General features: G+C 41.0%; 1 protein-coding gene across 1 annotated transcript in view; it reads right to left on the bottom strand.

Annotated features, from left to right (window-relative positions):
• LOC146328056 (uncharacterized) overlaps positions 1-25,638 on the bottom strand; it is a 53,515-nt gene extending 27,877 nt beyond the window's left edge. The window contains exon 1 of the mRNA XM_084716335.1: positions 25,421-25,638. The gene's annotated coding sequence lies outside the window, so the exon portion shown is untranslated. The remainder of the gene's footprint in view (positions 1-25,420) is intronic.
• Between the last annotated feature and the right edge of the window lie 552 nt (positions 25,639-26,190).

Genomic DNA, 26,190 nt, shown 5'->3' with positions numbered 1-26,190 from the left:
TGGACTGTCTTACCTTTCTGCCTGATCCCAGATTGTCAGATTTCATAACCATCAGTCCACTGCTCTCAGCTGCTCTACAGGTGTCTCTCAAGGATCTATTTTATTTAGTTTGTATGTTAATGATTTGCCGTCTGCATGCCAAGTGGTGGAGACACGGATGTATGCTGATGACACTGTAATATATGCACACTACTGCTGCCTACAATTGAATGTCAAAAACCACAAGCATGTTTTTCACAAAGAGAGCTAACAGTATTGTTGAACCACACATATTTGTACTTGGACAAAGGCTAGAAACTGTCAAAGAATATAAATATCTTAGAATTGTGTTAGACTCAAATCTCACATTTAAAACTCAGGCTAAGAAGGTCTGCAGCAGGATTAAATACAACACAGAAAATTTCAGATTCATGAGAAACTGCATGTCAACTGAGGCTGCTAGAATGTGTATGAATCCTAAGATCATTTCACACCTAAACTGCTGTTTAACCAGCTGATCGCAGGCGAGTAACTCAACCATAAAACCACCTGACTCATTATACAAACAAGACATGAAAATCCTCAATGAAAAAGCAAATAGTTTTCATCATTGCCCTGTTCTGCAAAAATATAGCCCTCTGAGCTGGGAAAACTTGATCAAATATGGATATATATGTCTCATCTATAAAATGATTCATGGCATGGCTCCTCCCCCACTCAGTAACTTTATGAAACAACAAGTGAGCACAAATCATATCACAAGTGGAGTCACAAGAGGAAACTGCATCATGGCTTTACAAAAATCTGCTTTTAGTCAATCTGCCTTCTCAGTTAAAGCAGCACATGAATGGAATGATGGACCAGTTCATATCAGAGAACTTCTCACTTACAGGTCCCTGTCTAGACAGTTAACATGGTTTATCAGCAACCGAATCTGTCAACACGAAGTTAGAGGTCTATCAAATAATCAATACATCGACTGCTGTTTTCCTGTTGCTCTGTATTTGCATGTCTGTCTTTGCTCTTCAGCAGAGTCGAATACAAACAGTATGAAGCAGAGAACAGACAGCAGAGTAATAAATGAGTAGATAGACCAGAATAGACCAGAAGTAAACAGCAAAACAACAACAAAAGCATAATCAGGATCAACAACAGCAAACGAATGAAAGGATGGACAGACATGAGACAGTAAGAATAACTTTGCACAAGTAGACATAAACAAGGATGCCATAATAAGCTCGCCTGCAGAATTGTTGTTATGACTTGTTTCTTAATTCTCAATTTTCATATTGATTTTCAGGGAGCCAACTTTACATCTGGCCAGGGACTGTGGATGAAAACTAGCCTTTTGGCTATTTCTGTCATATTTACAGTAAGGTTTATTAATGTGCAGTGTCCCTGAGAAATAATGAATGAATAAAACAAAGACAGAAGACACCGAAGTGATCAGATTTGGAACTTGCATGCATCAGGATAGAAAATGTCTCATTTTCAGAAAGAATATTAACTCCTTCTCCTCACCACATCTCACCATCCAATATTACAGCGGCTGACATTTTTTACCCCCTCAATGTTCAACCCGAGTCAGCACCTATGAGTGTAGGTATGTTTTGTTAGGTATCAGTACTGGTTGTACTTCTACACACGTGAGCGACATAGTGTTATACTGTGTCCAGTGTTTGTGTTAATGCAGCCCTGTCAGCACTGTGTGCTGGTGTGGTCTAACCTGAGATCATATGTAGCAGAGCAGTGTCGCCTGCATCATTGGTTTCTAACCTGGGGGCCAGACTACCCTACAAGGGGACAGCAAAAATCATAGGGGGTCCCCAAGACTTCGCCTGGTCCAAGGTTTGCACATTGACAAAAATCTGAATTTGTACTGGCTGTATAAATTCTATATAAAAAGACAATTTTCAGTATTGATACCAAGGTTCTGAAACATTTTAGCACTAATAATGAGGTTCTTGACCATTTTTAGCATTGATATCTGGGCTTTTAACGATTTAACTGTGTTGATCTCTGGGTTCTTGCCAATGTTAAGCATTGATATCTAAGTTTTTAATCATTTTTAGCAGTGATCTCTAGGTTCATAACCTTTGTTGGTGTTGATATGTGGGTTTGTAGCATTTATAAAGATCTAAAACATGTCCTGTAGATTCACCCTTACCACTTCATACCATCAACCTGGGTGGTACAAGAATGTCACACCTCATCAACTGGAACAAACATTCAGTCAACAACATCCAAGCAGCAGTTATGTTTATTCCAAAATAGATTGTGTAAAATCTAGGTGACTCACTGGGTGTAGACTGTGGGTATAAGCCACTGACTGCCTATTTCCGGAGGTATTTGCCTGTCCTTCAGCTGTCTGCATGTTACCACTGTCAAAATCCCTCAGAGCTAGCGTTAGGGACAGACTCAGCCACCAATCAGACTTGATTTCTTTTAACTTTGGAAATGGCGTGTGACAGTGACGTTGATTTGACCAATGCACTGATCCTGGTCCACTGAGCTCCAGAGCTAAAATATAGACAGGTTTCATCTCCAGGGCACCGATGATCAAATAACATATTGTTAATGTATTGTTTTTTTATTAGCAGAGGTGATGTCACACAACCAACATGTCTAACTGTTTTACCCCCTGGGCTTTGTGTGACTGCTTTAATGTGTTTATGAATGCTTAAAGTTTGTGTAAAGCAATAACACATGTGTGTTCCACATTTGTCACACCACAGAAACGTGTTATTAAAGTGGTTCACCCAAAAATGAAATTTCACTCAATATGTTCTTTTTTTACATTTTAAAACTGGTCACCGTTCACTTCAGTACTGGATTTGGCTGCAGTTCTGTTTTCCACTGAAGCTCCAGGAGTGTTTTATGAACTGGAGATCTTCATCCATCCTCACATCAGAACAGGGGGAGGAGATACTGAGGGAAAGTTCAGTTTGGGGTGAACTATCACTTTAACCTCCCAGCCAAATTTTAATGATTAAAAGATCTTTATAAGTATACAAGGACGGTGACAGGATGGTATTTTTTTCCTTCTGCACTGGGTCACTGGAACTGAAGTGAGCTGAAGAGAACTGCTGGACTGATTTGGACTGAAGGTACGTTTATAACTGACTGTTAGGGATGGGGGAGGGGAGGGGAGGGGAGGGGAGGCGTTGTCGTTCATGTGTCGCTTTGTGGGGCTCCGGCACATCACCAAGACATGTTCAAGTTTCATGTCTGTCCAAAAAATCCTGAGCACAGAAATCATGAACAACAGTTTAACAGTCTAACTCCACAATTCAGTTCAGTTTGCTAACATGTATAAAGAATTTAGAAGAAGAAATTCCCTTTTTCCTTTACACAAACTTTAAAAGAAATTCAACAAGCCAGAGCATTTTTACCCCCATTAAAAAAATGATAATAGCCAGACTGTTGTCCAGTGCTGACACAGCTCTGTGGACATCTGGTTGTGCAAGACTACACAAGACTACACAAGACTACACAAGACCATTTATTAGTGTATAAATCTGAGAAGACAGGGTTGGAGTATCAGTGCTCCAGCACCCAGTGTCACAGCTGATAACAACTGACTCTTATTTGACATTAGCAACAGAGAAACAAACCAACATCTCTCCTCTCATAATGCTTTTTAAAACACACACACACACACACACACACACACACACACACACAGTCTCTTTTCAGTCCCAACAGACAGACTAACTGATGTAAACGACAGACAGGTTAAGTTCCATATGAAGACAGTCAACGTCAGTCTCCAGAGGACAAACATTAATATGAACATCTGTTGAACATGTGGACACGAATGTTTCCCCCTGTGAGCTCAAAGTGTGAATGGAGCTTCATTATGTAGCGAGAGACAGAGAGCATCTCTATCTGTTGATGAGTCACCACCTGCCTGCAGCCCAGGGCTGCTCACACACACACACACACACACACACACACACACACACACACACACACACACACACACACACACACACAATGTCTGTTATGGACGTCTATTATGGTCTACTATGGATTTTTCATTCATTCTATATTCATGCTTTACTCTATACTTCTGGTCTCTGTTGCAACATGAAACATAAATGTCCACAGTCACCTGGTCAGGTAGGACACAGGGTCACTGATGAAGCTGCTGGATTTGAGGCGCTGGGAGTGACAACCAAACCCTCAGGACGAGAGCTGGGCTTGGAAACCAATTCGACATAGTGGCCAAACCATGTAATAACATCACATGATGCACTTTTCCCCTATAGACTTACATTGTGAAAGAAGCGTCTGTAAAATGGCAGACAAATTATTTGAGCATCACAATTAATCTGGTGATTATTTTTTCAATTATCCACTTATTGATTAATGTAACTTTTTTTTTATTATTCAATTACACAATTTACTGAAAATAAATATCAAAAACTTGACAACTATGAAAAGTGCCATATTTTAAAGTTTGTCTAATTTCCAGCCTGTTTAATATAAACCTGATCAGACCTCAAATTCAAAACGAACTGTGATGTACATATCTTTAATAAATAATCACAATCAGTATTTTGACTTTCACCTCTGGAGTCATATGCAGCTAAGATGATGACTTGCAGTGTATTTTTGCATCAGTGTGGAGCAAAAATTATTTAAACAAATTATCAACAGTCTGTAACTTTATTTTTAGCCATTTCTGTCCCATATGTGGCTGATAAAGTGAACAGAAAGCATAAAAGGGCTCAATAACACCATTACACACATGACACATGGTGTATAGTTGCTGCTGTCTCACTGCTGCTGCTGCAGGAGGAAATGATGCTGCTGTCTCTCTGTTGCAGGGGGAGGAGGTCAGGTTGCTTGGTGCTTCACTTCCAGCAGTCATGTGGAGCAGCTGTTCCACTGTGATAAGTCATGTCCAGTTTGTGGAGCTAAAGACTTTAAGTGTTGTGTCTCTGTCTAAAATAGAACCACACTTTAGAGCAGTGGTGCCCAACCCTGGTCCTCAGGGACACTGTCCTGCATGTTTTAGATGTTTCTCTGCTCCAACACACCTGATTCAAATGATCAGGTTGTTGTCAGGCTTCTGCAGAGGCTTGATGATGAGCTGATCATTTGAATCAGGTGTGTTGGAGCAGAGAAACATCTAAAAAATGCAGGACAGTGTCCCTGAGGACCAGGGTTGGGCACCACTGCTTTAGAGTGAGGCTCTCTACAGCCTTGTTCTCCAGGTGAATCCGTGTTTTGAATAGATGCAGCAGTTCATAGTGACACAATATGCTAATTGACATATTTGCATAATCAATGCGGTACATTACACTGACAAATCCCCACAGCCCTAATCAGAACCACCACAAAATGATTCATTTTAGTATCAGACAATGATCCATCCGATCGAATAACAGTTTATAAAGTCTACAAGAGCTGTGTGATTAAATGGTCTTATCCAATTCAAGTTAGCAGAGGGCTAAAGAAATTAGCTGTTTGGTCAAAGGAAGTCTCTACTTTGTTTGTTCTATAAGCTGCACAGTGTGGAACCTCCGACACCTGCACCACTGAGCAGTTCTGAATAAATGGAGGTCTGCCTGTAACTCTGTATCCAGTTCTCTGTAATACATCAATGTGAACAGGCTGAAATCTGAAAATTAAAATCTCAGCAAGAAAGAGAAGAAGAGGATTTCCCAAAATGTCAAACTGTTCCTTTGAATGTGTGCAGAACAGACAGTCCAGGACCTGAGTGAATGTGAAGCCAACAACAAGTTTGTGTCTGGTAGTTTTACGTGAGTAGGCAAGATTTAAATATGAGGCAGAGGCTGGGACACGGACACACACACACACACACACACACACACACACACACACACACACACACACACACACACACACACTTGTATTTGCATCAGCTGAATTAAAGCAGGATTACAACAATTCAAACAGTCAAATATTAGAGAATTTCGAGTCTTAAAGGACGTTCATGAAAAAAAAGCCTCCTGTTACAGCAACACACACACACACACACACACACACACACACACAAAATTATAATCTACTCAGATATTTCAGCACCTTTTCACTAGGACTGCAAAACTGTTTGTCACTTGTTTTGTCGTTGTTAGGGGGAGTCAACAATCTGCACAACACACACACACACACACACACACACACACACACACACACACACACACACACACACACTCTCAGTAAGCCTTTAACCAAACACTTCACTCAATCAGACAGACTGACAATGAGCCTGATACCTGACATTATTGATGACATCACTGATGATGTCACAGACATCACCAGCTGAACCAGACAGACATTTATTTCGTATTGGACAAACGAGTCGGCATGCAGAGAAGTCTGATTGGCTGTCATGATTGACGTTTCATCATCCAATATGATTAGCTGACAGCTTCCTCTGAGTGTGTGTGTGTGTGTGTGTGTGTGTGTGTGTGTGTGTGTGTGTGTGTGTGTGTGTGTGTGTGTGTCTCAGTCATTGCCCTCTGTGACTTTGATGCCTCCAACAAACATGTGGCAGGACAAACAGCTGGTTGAGTCTCAACATTGTGACATCACTGACTCTTCTAAAGAGCAGAACACCTGATTGGACGACAGGATTAAAAACATTTACAGTGTATGTTGTTTTACTGAAGCTGCTGCACATCAATTTAACATCTGTACATCTGTTACAATGTGATCCATTCAACTCATCCTCATACCTAAACAGCAATGACATCATTAGCACCAGCATGCTTGACTGATGATGTAATATTGAGGGACAGTCAAGAGAAACTGTGAATGTTAAGCTAAATAAATAGTGACATTAGGTTTGGTCCCGTTTGAGAAAGCATGAGCTGCATTAGCTTTGTTGTTGGACGGAAGTCAGCCGGTTCTTCTCTGTGATACTCGTCACGATTGTGTTTGTGTTGCTGCTGTATGTAGCTTTACAGTCTTACCCTGAAGGTAACAATGTAGTTACCAGTGAAAAAGAAATGGTCAAACTGCAGGAATTCAATTGCAGAAATCCATCTATGTTAAAGCACCAAAGTACCTAATTTATCAAAACTTAAGTAATTTGCAAAAACAAACAAAAGAATTGGACCAATGTCACATATCGCCTGTTGAGCCAACCTAAATAACCACAGGAGAAATTCTGTCATTACGACAGCCTTAGACAGTCTCTGTGACGTCATTTTGAAGCTCAGTGTGGAAACGGTGGCCATCGCCACCATCTTGACAGTACCTGACCCAGTTAACTCCCAGCTAATCCAAAAAGAGGCAAAGAGGTGCAGTGTGGGTGGAGCTGAGGTGACTAGGTGAAGCAACTTCTCAGTGGATAGTCACCTGTGATGGACACATCCTTAGTTATGCACAACTTTAAGTCTTAATATAACTGAACCTGGAAGCACCTGTTTTTGTTGTGTGCTTCATTAACAACTGAACCTCAGTCAGCTTAGTCTGTTAATCTTTTTACTGATCTCTGATAGGCTACGCTTCTCTATGTTGAAAAGAAAACCTAATTTTGAAGATGGTCAAAAGATGTTGCTTGGGGACCTGCAAATGTGACATCTTAAGTTTGCTAATGTTAGCAGAACACTAGCTAACTAGCAAGTAACAACTGATGTAGATTAGCTAGCTAGTTAAGCAGCATTTTGCTACAGAGCAAAAAACAAGCTGACTAGATAGCTAACTATTGATGTGCAACTGCCTTCTTCCTTTGCTCCTATCATAATTGCTATGTCCACTAGAGGTCACTACCTAACAATAAACATGAATCTGGGTTGTAGTAAGCTACTTGCACAAACAACCAAGGCGAGGAGGAGGAGAGGGCAGACTGGAAATAACCAGAGGAACAGGCTTAAATTAGTCTCACATTGTGTGCACGTAATTTGGAAGTGACAAAGGTTTTGTTTTGAAGTGTTCTCTATGCAAAGATAAAATTTTTGTTGAGCATAATTTGCATTAGGTTATTAAACTTGTTTCAAGGTATCTATACGGACAACTCCTGACTGCAGGAAGCCTTGTGCTTTATCAGATCCTCCTCTGTACTCCTGCTTTAACTGAATGAATTAAAAGACAATCGAGTTTCAGGAACCTTTATCTTCAGTGTCTGACTTTCCAGTTCTTACATCAAACTACTTTAAAGGTCATGTAGTGTTTGGTAGTGGCCTGATTTTAATTCTACTTTCAAAAAATCTTATCAAGTAATTTCTTTCTTACCCTGTTGGCAGATGTTTGTGTTTGATACCAGCAGATTTCTTGACATTACACGATGTTTTCTGTCTCTGTAAGTTGCTGTTCTGCCTGCAGGAAACCAGAAGCAGGCAGACGGAGCAGCATGAGGGACTGAGAGGAGGCAGCTCATCTTCACTATTAAGACTGATCCCTGCTGAGATGATGAGGATATCACCTCCTCTGCTCTACATTGTACCGGAGCAGGAAAAGAAGTGAACTCACTGTTATTAAGATTAAGAACGTGGATTTTGTTAGACCTGATGGTGATATTGAGCCGAGTAGGAGATTGAGGTGAAGTTGGACTCTGAAGACTCTGAAGCTTAGACTTAAATAAGATTTAAATAATATCTGCGTCCTGAGACAGAAACCTGAAACCAACAGTTAAATAACGGAGAGACGAGGGGCAGAGCTCAGTTTATATGCAGCTTTATTAGCTCAGTGGTCAGAGGTGGATTTATGCTGCTAGGTCTGCAGTATAATATTCAGTTGTAGAGGAGAAAGAAGTTCACAGTGTCGCAGCAGGATAATATTCCCACAGTGCTTGTGGTCTGAGACTGTGCCTACGCTTATATGCACACCAATTTTCCACTTCCAGGTCCTGGGCACAAGATATTCTGTTAGGATATTCATAATTAGACCTCAGTCCAAATGTAACACTTTTCCAATTAAAGGAAAAAATACTATTAATATGAATATTAGTGCAGTGTTTCTCAAACCTTTTATACCTTTTACCACTTCAACCAAGTACAAAGTACAAGCTGACTGCTTTGTGCTGTTTGGTGGCAGCAGGTGCTGTGGATGTTTCACTGATGCTTCTGAAGGGGCAACAAGCACTCAGTTCAGTGTCATCCACTTTATTTTCAGTCTCTTCATTTTACCTCCACTTGCCATCACAATTTAGCTCATAACTACTGGTGATCATGGATGATGTGTACATGACTGGCACTACCTCACAGGGTCCTATTGAAACAAAAATACAGGACAGACAAAAAATATAAAAAACAAACAAAAAAATGATCTGATTATCTCATATTTACATACAAATTATTTAGAAATAATTTATTTAATTAAAAATAAAATCTGATATTCCTAAGCGTACCACTCTAAGGAGCTCGTGTACCACCAGTGGTCCATGTACCGCAGTTTGAGTATCTAGGTATTAATGGAATACTCTATTACTTTGTTAGTCATGTGTTTTTTGGGCAAAGAATATTTCATTTCATGACTGTTAGCGGCCATTAAGGGGAACAGAACCAGGCTCCGCAGTTTACTGAAGAAAAGAAAACTTACTTGTTTGCTAACTGCTTACTAGCATTAGCTCAGTTAGCCGTGCAGCTTGCTGCCTCTGGGTGCCAGCAGCTAAACCACCTTGGTGCTGCTGCTCCATGCACTAGAGCTGCATGGTGAGGTGATGTAATGCACATTCAGTGCTATTGGCTACTAGAAATGGAAATAAATATCTGCAACAAGTCTCTCCCTTAGCTTCCTGTTTTTACAGGAACCAGGTGAATCTGCGTAAGCGATAACACAAGCCAAGAAGCAGAGGAGTGACGTTTAAACTGAATATGTGAGTATACTGTCTGTAGGGTGGTGTTTTGTGTGTGCGCCCATTTAAAGTTAGAATCTTTTTATTTGCATTATTTCCACCAAATACTGCAGGATGGAACATTAAAGAAAATGTTTTCAGGAAGTAAACAGAATTTGGGTTTTAATTTGTTTGACGTCTAACTGGAAAACAAGGTGACACTTTAATTTGGTTGTGACCTTCACGTTTAGTGGCATTGAGCATATTGTGTGTGTAGAGAGAAGTAGAGCAGGTCAGTGAGTGCAGTTTGGAAAATGCTGGAAGGAAGCAGTGAAATGCATCACTCGTTGAAGTTTCAGCGGCGAGGAAAAGAGATGAATGGCTCCTATTAAAGCGCGGCTGCTTTAGAGGGAAAGTGATATTCAGCTGAGGAGGTGATGAAGGTGAGAGGAAGTTAAGACTATTAGAACCAAAGACTGATTAAAATAACGTCTGTGTCCTGAGACAAAGTTAATCATCCCTCCTGCTCCTCAGCTCAGAACACATGCAGATCTGAAACCAGAGCTTTCATAGCCGCCACATAAAGCATCATTTCTGTTGTACTGAAGGTTGAGCATCTCATCTCTCAGCAACAACAAGTTTGAGGGAGACACACAGCCAGAAAAAGTGTCTCTGTGGACATTCAGGGCAAATGTGATTGGAATATATTATATACTGAAACAAAGAAATGACAATCTAAGGGAAGGGAGATTCATCAGGTCTCTATATATATATATATATATATATATATATATATATATATAAGATATATATATAAGATATATATATAAGTCCACACACAAAAGTAAAAGGGCCATGAAATAAAGCAGCAATAACTGACTTGGGTTTGGCACTGGTCTGGTCACCTAATCCTGAGCACAGCATCAACTAAACTCCTGTCCAACACTGATTCTCCTCACTGAGTCCTCACTTCACTGGATTGTCCTCTTCTTTCTAACCTTGTGAAGACTGTCTCACTCCAACAGAGAAAAAGCACAAACACAAGCAAGAGAGCAGCCATCTGTGTGTGTGTGTGTGTGTGTGTGTGTGTGTGTGTGTGTGTGTGTGTGTGTGTGTGTGTGTGTGTGTGCGTGTGTGTGTGCAGTAACATAAGGTCGGCCAGTCCTGTCTCCTCCACTGTCAGAGGCTCTTCTCCTCCTCCTCCTCCTCCTCCTCCTCTCTGACAGACTCAGCAGTACAGTGCAGCTCTGTTACCTTCAGGACGTCACCACCTGCAGAATCTGAGGTCAGCAGCAACAAATACTCTAAGCTCTCATTCATCACCACTTTTTTGGGGCATAAAAAGCAATTTTACCAAAACAAAATTAACCCTGCAAACTCCCTGAAATCTCTTTATGTCACCCAAAAATGAAATGTCACTCAGTGTCTCCTCCCCCCTGTGCTGATGTGAGGATGGGTGAAGATCTCCAGTTCACAATATGTCTCCATACTGCTCGTGTGGTGTAATCCAAGTGTCCGTAAACTATACTAAACTATAAAATTTGACTGAAAAAGACACCATTTACAGCATGTTGGAAGAGACTCAGACAACAGAGAGAGATTATTTTGTGTTCCTTTCTTACATTTTAAAACTGGCGTCTAGTTTGGTTTCTGCTGACTGATTCTTCTTCTGTCCTCTGATCTGCAGCTCAACCCAAGTCATCAAACCAAAGTGTCAGTATTTGATGATCTGGGAATCAGACTCAACTAACTTCCTCCAAAATCTATCACAGCACCTTTAAGTTTGCAGCTTGTTAGGAAGATCTTTGGAGAAATGATGTCATCTCTTTGTCTATCCTTGTGCCTTTTTGCTCCATCCATTTTCAGTCTTTCTAAGAACTGTAATTGACAGCATTCACAAACACTTTTGCAACTTTTCTTGTAAAAATTAAACTGGATGTTCATAATAAGACACTGACTATTAAATATTGACTGAATACTATTTAAATTTTCTCCAAAGTCCTCCAGGTTTCAGCCAGGCTTTATTATAGTTTTATATTAAGATTATGAATCAGGTGAACGTGATGTCACAATTTCACGTGATCTCCTGTGGAAGCTGATGTAAACAAAAAGGAGACGGACGCAATGCAACAGTTTGCTGCAGTAAAACTTTGCCGTGAGAAAAACAGAAGCAGAAGTTAAAGGAGTCTGGATGAGATAATGTTTGAGGAGACGCATCAACACAGGTTGTTTATTCTTCAGTCAGAACAGGAGGTGAGATTTTAACTGTCCCTCTGTGAACAGCAGTCTGCTGCTGGCTAACATTAGCATGAAGAGCTGGAGAGTTTACTGCTGTTCTGAGACATCGTCAGCTGCTCTGTCTCGTTGTAGACCAGCTTCAAGCAGACATGTATCTGAGTGTGTAGCTGTGATCAACGCTGTGGTGACGTCACGGTCAGTTTGTCTGCTGCACGCATGATGTGACCATCGTACAGAACACGTGTGAGACAATGACGGGCACAGAATTGGATTTGTGACGCTGACCAGCCAGTCACCTGTCAGGGCCGGTCACGTGAGAACCGGCCCGATTCCAAGCGTTGCTGATTAATCGGTGCAAGTCTAGTATCGACACATACAAGTCTGTGCACTGCTCCAATGCTACGTAATTTAGTAAATCTGAAACTGGACCCTGTTACTTCCCATCAGCGTCCTGTACATTATCTTTTTCCCCAGAATGGTAAAATCAGTTCTGTGGCATTCACTTTCTCTTTTTGTTGGCGTTTTATCAAGGGGTTACTCTGAGCTTAAGGTCAGAAAATAATGATAGCAGTCATTTTTTTTAAACATGCTGGTATTGGATCAATACTTGATATCAGCCGAAATGCCCAGTTCAGGTATTGGAATCGATATTAGGAAGAAAAAAATGGTATTAGAAGTAGGACTGCGCTGTATAAAGGTATTAGAGTATAACAGGGCATTAAGAAAAGCCGTTGGTATGATTTTCAATACTGTCATAAATACAGATGCTTCTCTTTCTCTTTCAGGTAGATGCTGTATTGTAATGTGCAGCTCACACCACCAGGGGTCAGTCTGTGGCCCACAGCGCAGCTGAGCAGACAAATACAGGACTGACAACTGAAAAAGGAAAATGCTTCTGTTTGGTAGTATTTTGAATTCAGTCCCGATGATGAAGGTGGACTAACGGCAGACTGCTGAGTTGTCAGAGTAGCAGTTCGTAGAGGGTGTGTTACTCTAGTGAGCGTGAGACAGCGAGTGATGGACTCATTACTGTCTGTGGTGGCAGACAGTGACGGTGAACGTGCTCTGAGCGGTGAAGTTCTTGCTCTGGCACTAAATGAACAGTGACAGTGCTGTGAATGCACAGTCTGAGTTTGTCAGTTAACAAAACCTGCAGGTTCTCAAGACCAAAGCAGAGCTCCTGTGTGTGTGTGTGTGTGTGTGTGTGTGTGTGTGTGTGTGTGTGTGTGTGTGCGTGTGTGTGTGCGTGTGTGTGTGTGTGTGTGTGTGTGCGTGCATCGTTTCTCATCTGTGGGAATAGTGTTGCTATGATGATCAGCTCTGCCTATGTTGAGGGAGTACTACAGTACAGTGGAGTACAGTCAAGTTAAACCATTTCAAACAACACCGATGCAACACTGTGAAGCCCAGTATGTCAGGAAGACAGGAAGGCATGAAAAAATAGATACTGTCCGGGCCGAATTGGAACATCTCTACTTGTGATGTGGCAGTTAACCTGCATCTTCTGCATATTACATGAAACCCTCATGTTAACAAAGACAGGTGATAACCAGCTGGTTATCCAGGATCACCAATGTTAGTTTTATTGAGGCAGAAGTGTCCCAAACAGGGACAAAGACTTCAGGACCAACAGATAGTGATATGATGGTTGGCTGTGAGCCAGAATCTACAAACTTTTTTCTCTCATCTCTAAAATAATAGACACATCATGCTTTCTGCATCTTATCAGTCCACTTTCTTTCTCCCTCTTTTGCCTCTGCTGTGCCTTTTTAGCAGGTGTCCATGCACACACACACACACACACACACAAACACACACACACACACACACACACACACACACACACACACACACACACACACACACACACACACACACACACAAACACACACGCTTGCATGTTCTGAGTATCTTTTGTTTTAATCCACTACGCTCAGTACAATGATCGCTGCCTCCATCCGACCGAGTGTAATTAAACACAACAATATGAGCTTGAGCCCTTTATTGATGGATTTGTATTTTGTACATTGTGGGAGGTGTGCCCTGGTACCTGTAGACCAGTGGTGCCCAATCCTGGTCCTCAGGGACCCCAGTCCTGCATGTTTTAGATGTTTCTCTGCTCCAACACACCTGATTCAAATGATCAGCTCATCATCAAGCCTCTGCAGAAGCCTGACAACAACCTGATCATTTGAATCAGGTGTGTTGGAGCAGAAACATCTAAAACATGCAGGACAGTGTCCCTGAGGACCAGGATTGGGCACCACTGCTGTAGACATTGTGTGAATGTGTTCCTTGTACCAAATCAGTCCCTGTTCCAGGTGCAGAACTTTCAGCCACAGAAAATACAAGAGTGACAATTCTGTCTCAAACACCACCATCTTTTTTTTTTTTTAAATCTGCCATCAGTCTAATTCGCCTCACAGCTGTTCAGCTGAGGTGAAAATGCAAACAAGCATGTACAATAAATTTTAGTTCCTTTGGCTTCCTGGAAATAACAGGTTGAGTAGAGTTATTTTCCTATGTCATGTGGAAGCAGAGGTGTATAAAAGTGGGCAGCAGCACTGACATATTAAATTTAGCAGGAAGAGAGAAAGATGCAGGTTCTGCAGCATATTGTCGCATGCCCTGTTTACTGGTACCAATAATGTCACACTGGATTTACATGATAAAGGATTAAAATGTACATGATACTGCTTCTGTTGATGAGGACTCTCCGGGAGAAGAGAGCTTGTATCTCAGTGGGAACTTCCTGCCTAAATAAAGGAGAAATAAATAAGTCATTTGGGTGATTTCTGCACAGACTAATTAAATTGCACGGTAGAATCCTTCAGATTTGTGTTCCTACTCCATAACTCTCTCAGCCAGATTATATTGACAGACACATAGATGAGAAAGAAGCAGATTTGTCCTGGTGTCCCTCGTCCACAGGACGATGGCAGAGATGTAAATACAGTGTAAAAGGAAGGAAGTGGTTAGAGTCTGGAAGTGGATAAAAGAAACTGTCAGATTAAAAGAAATATGAGCCACAGTTCACTCAAACACAAGTTCCTTGTGTGTGTGAAACAGTAGAATGCTGTTTTAGTGAAATGTGAGAGTTTCCTCCTCTGAAGACTCAAAACAGCTGAACACAGAGAGCATTTAAGGACACTTGTGATGAGATTTGAGTTGTATTCTTCAGTTTGTATGTTTTCATGCCTTTGAAGGTTCAGTACAGAATATTCACTGCCACTAAACGTCACACAACATCATCAGTACAGACAAAACCAAAGGAGCATGTCAGCCCACCAGACTCCACTGATACAAACACTAATTTTACCTCCAAGATCATCGTAAAATACACTCAACCTGACAGAAATAAAATAAATGTCACCAAGACAGTAATCATTTTAAGCACTGGCCCCCAGGCCACCAAGTCCCTAAATATGGTGGCCAAAGTACATTTTTGGTGGCCCAGATGTAAACCTATGTAAAACACAAAAAGGTAATTTAATTCAATTTAACACAGCCTTCTTTTATTTTGACATTTGTGTTGTCCACTTTTCCTGTGAGTCGTGATGCGGTGTCATCGGAAACGAGCTAGATTCTTCGGCTCGTTCAGGAAACTGGCAGCACCCATCACAGTACATGATGTCCTCAGATATGTCAGAGTATAGCCACTTAAACTCCTGCGTCTGCTGACTCATACATTTTCGCTGCAGTTTTGTTTTTTTCATAGTCCAACTTTTGTTTCACGTAAGGGTTAACATGAGCAGTTTGAGCAGGCTTAGCAAAGCCAGACTTCAGTAGCTGTGATAATGAGTACCGGTTACTGTTTTTATAGCAAGTTAAACTAAGGTTAAGAAAAAGATTGTTTGGTTAAAAATAACTGTATAAAGTCATATTATGTATGATATATTACAACAAGTCTATGTTGACTTTTGGTTTCACATGTGACACACTCTGGTCTGCTGAGTAAAAGTCCTGTGTTTGTTTGACCATCTAGCCCAACGTTCACCCCACGCAGACTTTCTCATTCTTTACACATCAGACTGTGACATCCGAGTACTTGGCCAAAATGTCATGGCAACGCCCTCTTTTGGAGGATAGAAAATTGAAGATCCTATTACAAAAGAATACAACTGTCAAATTCATGGCAAGTTAAATGAGACAGACATGTGTAATAATTATTTTGTGAGCTTGCCTGAACCTGAACGTTCACGAGGTCTTGATAAATTAAGGTTGTTAGTCGTCACCTGTCCACCTGTGGACCAGGAGCCAACAGGTCAGTGACTTTCTGTAGGCACAGACATTCTTCCTGCTCTGCTTTTGGGATCCTCTCCTTTCCAGGAAGGGTGTGGAACCAAAGATCATAATTAATTCATAGAGGGTGTAGCCTTGGCCAACTGGAGCTGAGGTACACCACGTCACCTCACATTTATTATGCAGCGTATTTGGACATATCTCCTCTCCACAAAATTAATGGGAGGGACTGGTGACTGCATGAAAAATTGGATTTAAGCCCCTGCACTGCACACTGTGTCAGAGTATAAAGTCATGCTGTTTGACACAGATTGACCTTCTCCAACATTTAATTAAAAAGATGTGTCATGCATTGTTCTTTCGGAGATTTCCCTCCAAATCACAGTGTAAAGCTGATCAGAGGCTGATTGCCTCATTTGTTTACAGTTATTATGATCCATTCTTAAAAATTAATGAGGCGATGATATGTTGATTTTCAAAAACACCTTTAATGGAGCACGTAGACCGACTGTGCAGGGAACAAACTCGCTCTTCATATCTTTATAAATCTCAATAATTAGAATTGCCCGGGGGAGGTTCTCTGTACAGGCCAATGAGTTGTTAACTCACCAAATTTATTTCACATTTGAACCCAACTGTTTCATTGTAAAGACTCTCTGAGGTGTTGTGACATTAAAATACCAACCACAGAGCGTCTACTTTACTTTTTAAAACGTTTAAACCCAAAATTATTCATCTTAAATTAGCACAGCAGCAGAAAAACAGGAGTCTAGCATTTTTCAGGTTTGATTTCTCAAAGCAAATCAGACAGATATGACTTTATAATTCTAGGCTCAGTGATTATGTCAAATTTGGTTTCAGGCTGAACAGGACTTTGAAATTTCTAAAGGTGTCAGAGGAGCCTTTTTACTGAACAGATCTTAATCTTGTGACCCAAATACGTCGACGTTTCTCCGGAGACTTGAATGTTAAACTAACTAAGCTGGAAGTGGCGTCATGAGGCAGCAGAGCGCAGTGAATGATACGGACTAAAAGGAGAAAGTGTTGGAATTTGGGATAAGCAAAGAGGATCACAGGCGCCGAGAGGAGGATGCCAACTTAAAGCCAGAGGGTGGTGGAAAGGGTGACGACATGCTTCAGACCCTGATAGGGAGAGTCAGGCTGTGAAGGATGAAATTATGTTCGGTTATGTTTTTAACTACATGTGATGGCAGTGATTGTTGTTTTTACTGCCATGTTCTCTGTAGAACCTTGAGGTGACAAGGACAGTAAGATCGACTGCCCATCATTCAGACTGCACATTATTCTGAAACTCCAGTAGTCCAAAAAAAGTCCCACTGGATGGAAAGGCCATTTCTCCAACAGCCTGTTAACACTTACTGCTCTGAAGGCCCATTGCTCCAAAAATACGCTCTTTTCCTGCAAGTTCAGTGACTGCCCTGTTCATGGTGCTAAATCAGCAGTGGGTTTTGCCTTTATTTCGGTAACTTCCTGGTCTTATACCAAAAAACATTTCAAATGATTTTACTGACTAGAGTTACAGATAGGGTTAAGGAGGGTGTGTGTTTTTGGCGCAATGAGTTCTTGTTTTTCGGGATAGTGGACTGTTGGACAAATGGAGTTTCAGTCCAATGGATCATTTTTTGGACTGTTGGTGTTTTGTAATAATGTGCTGTTGGAATAATGCAGGATGGGAAATTAACACCAGCTGCAGCCAAATGTTGGTAAAATATAACAGTGGCTGGTGGATCTAAAAATACAGAATAATGATTTACTATTGAGTGGCTGGTGAGATATTTTTCTTTCAGTGGCTTGGAGACATCCCTCATGCATGAGGTTTTGCAGTGAGGTTGTTTTTTTTTTTCTTTTTAAATTATGGATTTTTTATTATTATTGACGCATTCATTCTTTTGTGATATTGTACTGCTCTCTCTGTACTGCATAGAACATTGTATAAAAGTTTGTAATTTAATGCCACATTGAATGGACACAATTTGGGTTTAAGTCTTTGAAGTCTTGGCTGGTCTTCTTCAGTTTATGGACCAAACACAGTATCACTCATGTCCCAAACTGGACAATCTGTGTGCCTCTCAGGTAGCCTGAGACAATGGTAGGCCTGAAGCGAAATGTGCCCTATTGGCTGATAGGTGTGCGGATATACATGTTTGGTTGTCTTTTATATTTACATATATTTTTTAACTTTTTTGAAGTCTTTGCTTCCTTTGTACTTCTTTTTACGGGTGGATTTTAATGGTTTTATGATGACCCTGATGAAGGCCACAGCCGAAACATGTTGGTCTACGAGTAAAGTTGTTTCAAGTACTGCAGGTGTTGCAGGAGTCTTGTCTAGATGTTCACAATTTAAAAAGTTATTTTCACTCCCTGGAACAATGGTATTGAATAAACTAACAGGGCCCAAATGCTTAGAATCTTCTGAAGTAATTGAATAGTTTAGTTTTGTAGTTTGTCTTTTTGAAGAGGAGAAGCAGATGTTGTGTCAACTGCATCAAAAAAGAGGCAGAATTCTGATAAAAAATGAGGAATGGAGCTTCTCTATTTCAGGTGTTCACAACATTTTGTAACTTCAAGCCCACTTCTGATTTTAAAAAATTCTCAGGACCACCATCTAAAAATGATGGATTTTATGTCACTGCATCCAAAGGAACGTTAGCTTCCCAACATGCTCGTCTCTACCTGATGATGTGTCTTGATTGCTATGATGATATTAAATCTTAACTTGTCCCTGAAGTTATGCATTTGCAGCCCATGCTAGTGGGACTGCAATAATGCATGCTTGTGTTGGCCCTCTAAATGTGCAATGTGTGTGTGTGTGATGTGTTATATGAATTTCACAAGGACTAGTGTCTCCCATGTGAAATTACAGACTATGGGTAAATTCACTCCGAGGGACACGGAGAGATGGAAGTTGCTGGTAAAAACTCTGGGAAAAAAATGTTTCACAGTGGAGAAATATCACTTTAATCAGTTTTCTTTTATGTGAAACAATTGGCCCAGGAGGAAAATCTGCTCTGCTGCTGCTGAGGCACAAAACCAAACCTCTGAATTTCATTTAGAACAAACAGCTACAGAAGAGCCACAGTGGAAGTCCTGTTTGGACTTGTTTAGTTAGGTGACAGTTTACAGTCCTGGGATGTGTTTGGCCTCATGAAGGAAACCAGGGTAGTTTGATCTGTGTCAAGAAGAATAATCCAACATCCATTTGTGCCCTGCTGTCTAACCTTATTTAGCTGCATTCAGAAATACAATTAACCCTCCACTGGGAACCCACTGCCCCTGTTTCTCTCTCCAGTGTAACCAGTTTAGACCAATTGCTCCCCAGTTTAAAAGTAGAGCCAAACTGATCAGGACCGTTCTTACTGTCTTGTTTGGCCCCAGTTCAAAATCAAGGCCATGTACAGCACTAACACAGCTGAAACCAGACAAGACCAGCCTGTCTCTAGGTCTATGTGGCTCAGTGGGAGTCACGCTGGGTCTGTTTGGCCTCATTTAACTCTACAGTGGAAATTAGTGGCCCTTTTCCACACACGTGTGCAGGCTTGGCTTGACTCAGTTTGACTCAGCACATCAGCCAAGCATGGCAGAGATTTAAATCTCCATTACAACAGGACTACCCACTTCAAGGTGTGCCTTCAACTGATCTAAAAGCGACACCTACTATCAGTGCTGTTTACTCTGCAATGGCTGTTGACAACCGACTATTTATCATGTATTTTTGTTCCACAGCTTTTGACCTACAGCTTATTGCTTGAAAAACTAAGGAGGGATGCCAAAATTGATCTGGAAGAGGTAAAAGAAGAACTCTGAATGGTACCTTCACCCCAACCCTTGGAGGTGGATCAGGCAGGCTTTGGCCCAACTCAAGTGATGCTCCATCTCAACTGGACGTGTTTAAACTGTTAATGGAAAAGTAAATCACTGTACTGTATGCTAAAAGCTCGACAGCCTTTTTTGACTTGTGAAAGATGTGTCTCTCTCTGATCCTACAGGTAGAGGCAGGTTAGTACTATTCAGTCCTCTTTGGCCCTTTACTGAAGAGGGTCAACATTGTTTTGCCCTGTTCAGACCAACACTGGTGCACCGTTAAAAAAACGCAGTCCAGTCATTCCTCTCAATGAGGCAAATGTGTTGTGTTGATTTGCATATCCACTACAAGTTTTAACACACCAAGTTGCACCGAGTCAAGCCCAAGATGGTCCGACTCCTGAGTGAGGCCAAAGTACCTCCAAGCAGACAGCGGTGACATCTGACCCCCGCCAACCTGTGATGACCCCCCTCTCCCCCTCAAACAAGCGTTTCAAGTTTAGTTTCTCTCCTGCATCAATGTTTGTAGTTTCAGGTCTCAGGTCTGTCACTTTCAGTCCTGTTAAATCACTGCAACATTTCCTGCTGTTTCATAATAAAAGCTTTTAAAGTACAAAATATCAGGCTACTTTTATTTTGAAGAACTTACAGGAAATTGAACATATTTATGCACTGTTTTGCAGCCACTCAACTTAAGACAAGTGTGGATCAGTAAAAAGACAAACCTACAAGCAGGTAGCTCTGTTGTAATGGAGATTGAAATCCCAGCCAGACCAGCCACAGATACAATTAAAGGGGTGCAGGGAGGAGTAGGTTCGTACTGTTTAACCCTCTTTGACCCTAAAGCAAAGCAGGCCAGCCTTGTTTTACCATGTTCAGGTTGACATTAGAGCTCCATTAAATATACAGCCCAGTCTTTCCTTTCAATGAGATACAGCAGGTGTCCTGATACAGAGGACATTGTTATTTGTTTGTTTGTGCTTTTTGCCTGGTTAAGCTGAAGATAGACAATGAAAAATATTGTCACCTGAATAACTTTCCAGAGTTGTAAAATCCTGTCTCATGGTGTTATATAAACCACTGTGCAGAGTTTTGATGTCTCATAAACCTACAGACTTGTAGACTGACATTGGCCCTGCTGGATTTTCATCTTCTCACCTTTTCTGTGAAGCAACGTGCCCACAGTCACACAGTTTGTGAATGCAGTGCTGTTTTCAGTCTAAACATGGCAGCAAAACTTGCAAAGGAAACCAAACTGGTCTTGCTTGGTCTTTTCTGGCCCTGTTTGGCCCTCCTTGGCCCTGTTTGGCCCTCCTTGGCCCTGCAGTGGCAGCAGGTTAACAGTATTTCACAGAGTGCAGAGTATTTCTGTGCAGAGGTGCTGCAGGTAACAGCAGCCATAAAGCTGAAGGAAGCAGGCTATTTAATGGTGTAATAACATTATGTGTTGTTATGGCCGTCAGAGGGGACATTAGCCTGCAGATGTTAGCGAGCAAAGAGTCAGCGTGGACCGTCGGCATGGAGGGGACGGAGCCTCGGGACATAATGAAGGTAATCTGAGTCATAATGAAGGCCGGCAGCCTCAGCAACACTAATAAAAACACATAAACGCCTTTCAAAACACTCTTATCAACTCACAACCTGCTCTGCTTTCTCTTTAGCCCAACTCCTTCATTGCTTTGCATCTTATTTTCTTTTCACTAAAGCAAAATACTCTTGTCACAGATCCACAACTATAAACTTTTGCTAAAACAAAAGTTGATTAACTGCTTGCTTAATTTTTTTCAAGCACCAGAAAATAAAGCTGATTCCAGCTTCTGTGAAAAATGCTGCTTGTCTTTGTGTTAAATGACAATAAACTGAGTCTCTTGTCAAAATGTTCAACATGAACACAATAATTTCAACTTCTGGAACTCGTGATGGGCATCCTGTACAACTTTCACAATTTTCTTACTCTTCATAGAACAAATGATTAATTAGTTCATCGAGAAAACTACTGCACACATCGACATACAGTCTGTAGCTGCAAAACCTCAGGTTCAGGAAGCATGTGGAAGGAACTTTATTTTGATTGTGACTTTTCCAGTGATTCTTATCGTACTTTCAGGTGAGAACGGGGCCAAACAGGCCTCCTCTCCAGTGACAGTGAACACCCACCACAGCTCAGCTCACTGCAGTCAAACTATAGCCACAGTTATATGATACACGACACAGTTACAGTATGAAAGCTGCAGGTTGGTTCACCTGAGCTCAGTGACACTGTAAACCTCCCCCCACCTGTGCACAGAGGTCACTGTGTCAGATGAAGCTGCACCAGCCAAACAACCCCAACTAAAAATGAGTCCACGGAACAAAGATTCCTCCAACAACAACCAAGAACCCAACCAGTGCAGCTGCATAGGAATACTAACCTGCCTGTGGTTTGCTGCATGTTCATTTCTATTCTTTTGAAAGAGCATTTAACCACATTTAAGCATCATATCACCTGAAAACATGAAACCAACTGACAGGCACACAAACAGCCTGGTGCCATCAGGGCTCCGGACGGTTCAGCTCATCGTGACCTTCTTTGCTACGGAGCAGATGCAGTGGTTTTTTTTCCAGGATGGAAAAGGGATGACCCATCATACTCTGCCTCTAATCAGCTCACCATGACACTGTTATCATCACTCTTCACGCCTACACCGACCCGACCCAAAATATAAAGGCAATGAGTACTAACAACCAACCATGTCAGAGTAGACTGGGTCATGACTTCGCCATCCTGGGAAAATAAATGTGGCATACCAGAGATATTCTGTGGTTAAAAAAACAATTTACAACAGAAAAAGTGCACTTCATGTTTAAATATCATCTTTCACTAACTGTCATTTGAATATTGGCAAATGTCTTGTAAAGCTCAGATGCTCTGAGGTGTGATAAAAACAGCGCGACACGACTATCCAATCACAGCCCAACATGAAACTATGAAATATCAGACAACAGTGAAACATGCACATCACAACATGTTTTGTCAAACAGCAAAATGGAGAAAGGAAGAGAAAAGTAACAAATCCTCAAATTCAAGAAGCTGGACAGAGTATTAACAGATTATTAATATTGTTGTCGATACATTTTCCGTCAGTTAGCTGGTTGAACTGACTGCAGACTGTAGGCTTCAACCATATGCAGCCAGGAAACCATCAGGACCATGGTGATACATAGAACAACACCAGAGAGGAGAACCAAGTAGAACAAGACAGACCTGGACTTAATAGACATTTATTAACCTACACAAACTAGACCACATAAAGTGCACATATAGCAGTCCAAAAAATGACTAAGAAAGTCCAAAATGACAAAAAATGCTTAAAACCCGCTGTAAATGTAAACACAGGCTGCTAACTTACAGTGACTACAGTACAGGTGAGAACAGTGGATTCAAGTCACAGTCAGTCACAGATAAAAAAATATCAACAAGTGCAGCATCATCAGTCGTCTTAGGTATTTAACTGATGAAGAGATGAACAGAACACTGATGTGAGATGAAGCTCTGAACACATGCAGACTGTTGCACGTTCAAAGTGTTTGTGTGACCAGAGACAGACGGGCTCACGGTGACATGTTTGATTGTTTTGTCAGTTCAGGTGTGTCTGAGTGTTGTTCAGGTGTCACTGGGTGGAGAAACAGTCTCACCACAGAGACATGTTCCTGCTGCTGGGACTGTTTTAATCACAGCAGAAACTATTCAACACCACCAACACACAGCCTCTGACAGGAGTGTGTTTGTGTGACAGAGATACTGATGTGGGTTAAGACCTGTAATCTTACACTGTACATAACATGACCTGCGGGAGCAAACAGCTGATGGAAATTTACTACAACCTCATGATGTTTGGATTCAAAGCTCATCAGCTTCTGGAATCTTTTATTTCTTAGATTCTGTAGACGTTTTACCACTGATGTTTTTCTCAACCTGGTCTCATTTATTTTTTTACTTTTTGTAACTATGTGTGATCCTTGAATACAAATGCACCATTTCAGGTTGGAGCGACTGCAGTTTCTCTGTGTGTGCACAGTGACAGTAAAGTTCTTGAATCGTTATCACTTAACAATCAGAGAATGTAGTAGATGTACATGTAGTAAATCCTCCAATCTGAGAAACTGTAATGCAGCAGATCAAATCTGTATCAGCTGACATATCATCTGATGTTTTCTCATCAGTAGAGGGATGTCATGTCTCTTCATTTGTGTGCTGATAAAATTTTCCTCATCATATCTACCAGGCATTTCAATATATAGAATATTGTGATATCATAATTTTTTTTTAAAAAAGTCTCAACCTGCCTGTGATGATATCCACCTGATATTACAGGGTGAATTATTTTACTTCATTGTTTTGATTTTATTTGAATAAAAGGACTGCTACAGACACAGCTGCTGCTTTGATTTGATTTAAGAAGGAAAGCAGAAGAACATGATGTTAATTAATGACATTTTTCCAAAGTTATTATTTCTCTTTATGATTATTACTGTATTCTGGATTTTTTTACTGAGGTATTTTCACAGTTTTTGGTATTGTTTAGAGCTGGTTGACATGGTAACAAACACATCATACTGCAGTTATTTTGACTTAACTTGCAATCTGTGATACAATCAGTAGGAATGATCATTTGTGAATTGCAATTTTAATTTCTATTGAAAAAAAAATAACATTGAGATGATGTGATATTTTTGAGGTCTGAACCAAACAAACATGTTTTCTCTCACTTCATTTTGCTTCATTTTATACAACCTTTTTGATTTGGATTGGATTGTGATTAATTGTGCATCTCTGACACGGTTACATCTGTAATATCTACTAATAAAACATATATCAATCAATGACTTCTTTACGAAATAAAGAGTCTAAATTGTCTTCAACACTGTCTGCTCTGGACCAGCATGATGTCAGTGTAGCCATGGCAACGGAGGGACACATGCACACCTGCACAAGCACCTTTCTAAACTCCTGTCCTCGGGGCAGAGAGGACACTGGATACACACACACACACACACACACACACACACACACACACACACACAGTCCAGACCGAAACCGGTTCCTGAGCTGCACTCACAGTAAATTACAGTCTCTCAGTGTCACATTAGTCTGAAGGTTTTCTCACCACAAACATGCGATTAAAACAATAAAACCAACAAAAACACAAAAACAGACGCACAGTTTCGCGTCACGTGACATCTGAAATTTCTTTTCATCGATAAAAAGGCTCAAATAACATAAGACACTCGACAAAAACACTCACACACCGGAAACTCGAAGAGATTTCTATTTTCTTGGTTACAAACCAGGAAACAGACTGAGAGCAGGTGGAGGTGAGTTTTGTGTGTGTGTGACGTTTGACTCACCGGCTGCTGCAGGATGAGCTCATTTCAGGAAACGTGTAGCAGAAAAACACGTCCGGAAATAAAGAAAAAAAAAACCCTCTCAGGAACAGTCCAGGTGAGTTTCCGCTGGTCCAGGTGAGGCTGGGATCAGCTGATGAACCACAGACAGACTGAACTCATGTATCTTCACCTGCAGCACGAACACAGACACTGAGCAGCAGCACGTAACCTGAACCTACCTGCTGCAGGTAGTTCACAAGCCCCGCCCCTCTCAACCTGCCCCCGCACACAAACCTGCAGCTGCTCATCACGCTCCACTGGATCCTCTGCGTCCCATTCTTTAACTCACACCTCCTCTTCTGTGTCGTCCTTCAGAATGTCATTTTTAACATCATCAGATCACTTTTATTTCACTTATTTATTTATTTATTTATTTATTTATTTATTTCATGTATTCTTTGTGATTTATTTTCTTACAGACTGTTTGTACGTCCACAGGTTCTGGTGAAGGGGAGCAGAGAAGTGGAGCTGATTTTGGAATGGGACGTGACCCTGCTGGCCTCCTTCACATCGACCATTAAACTATAAAAACATAAAAGTCCCTCAGGCGTCTCACAACTGTAAACATGTGGATTAATTTTTAATCAGAAAGCACACAAGTCAGAACTTACATCAAACTTTTATTAACTTTTTTATTTTTTTTGTTTGTTTCCTTTATTCAAACCTTTCAAAATAAAGTTACATGGTGCAGACAGAAAAGCCAAAGGCTCACATTAATTCATTGTGATAAG

Source organism: Lutjanus erythropterus, chromosome 4, assembly GCF_056507025.1.
Source record: "Lutjanus erythropterus isolate fLutEry1 chromosome 4, fLutEry1.hap2, whole genome shotgun sequence".
Lineage (NCBI taxonomy): Eukaryota > Metazoa > Chordata > Actinopteri > Lutjaniformes > Lutjanidae > Lutjanus > Lutjanus erythropterus.
The sequence above is the reverse complement of the archived record's forward strand: the minus strand, read 5'-3'. Positions and strand labels throughout refer to the sequence as shown.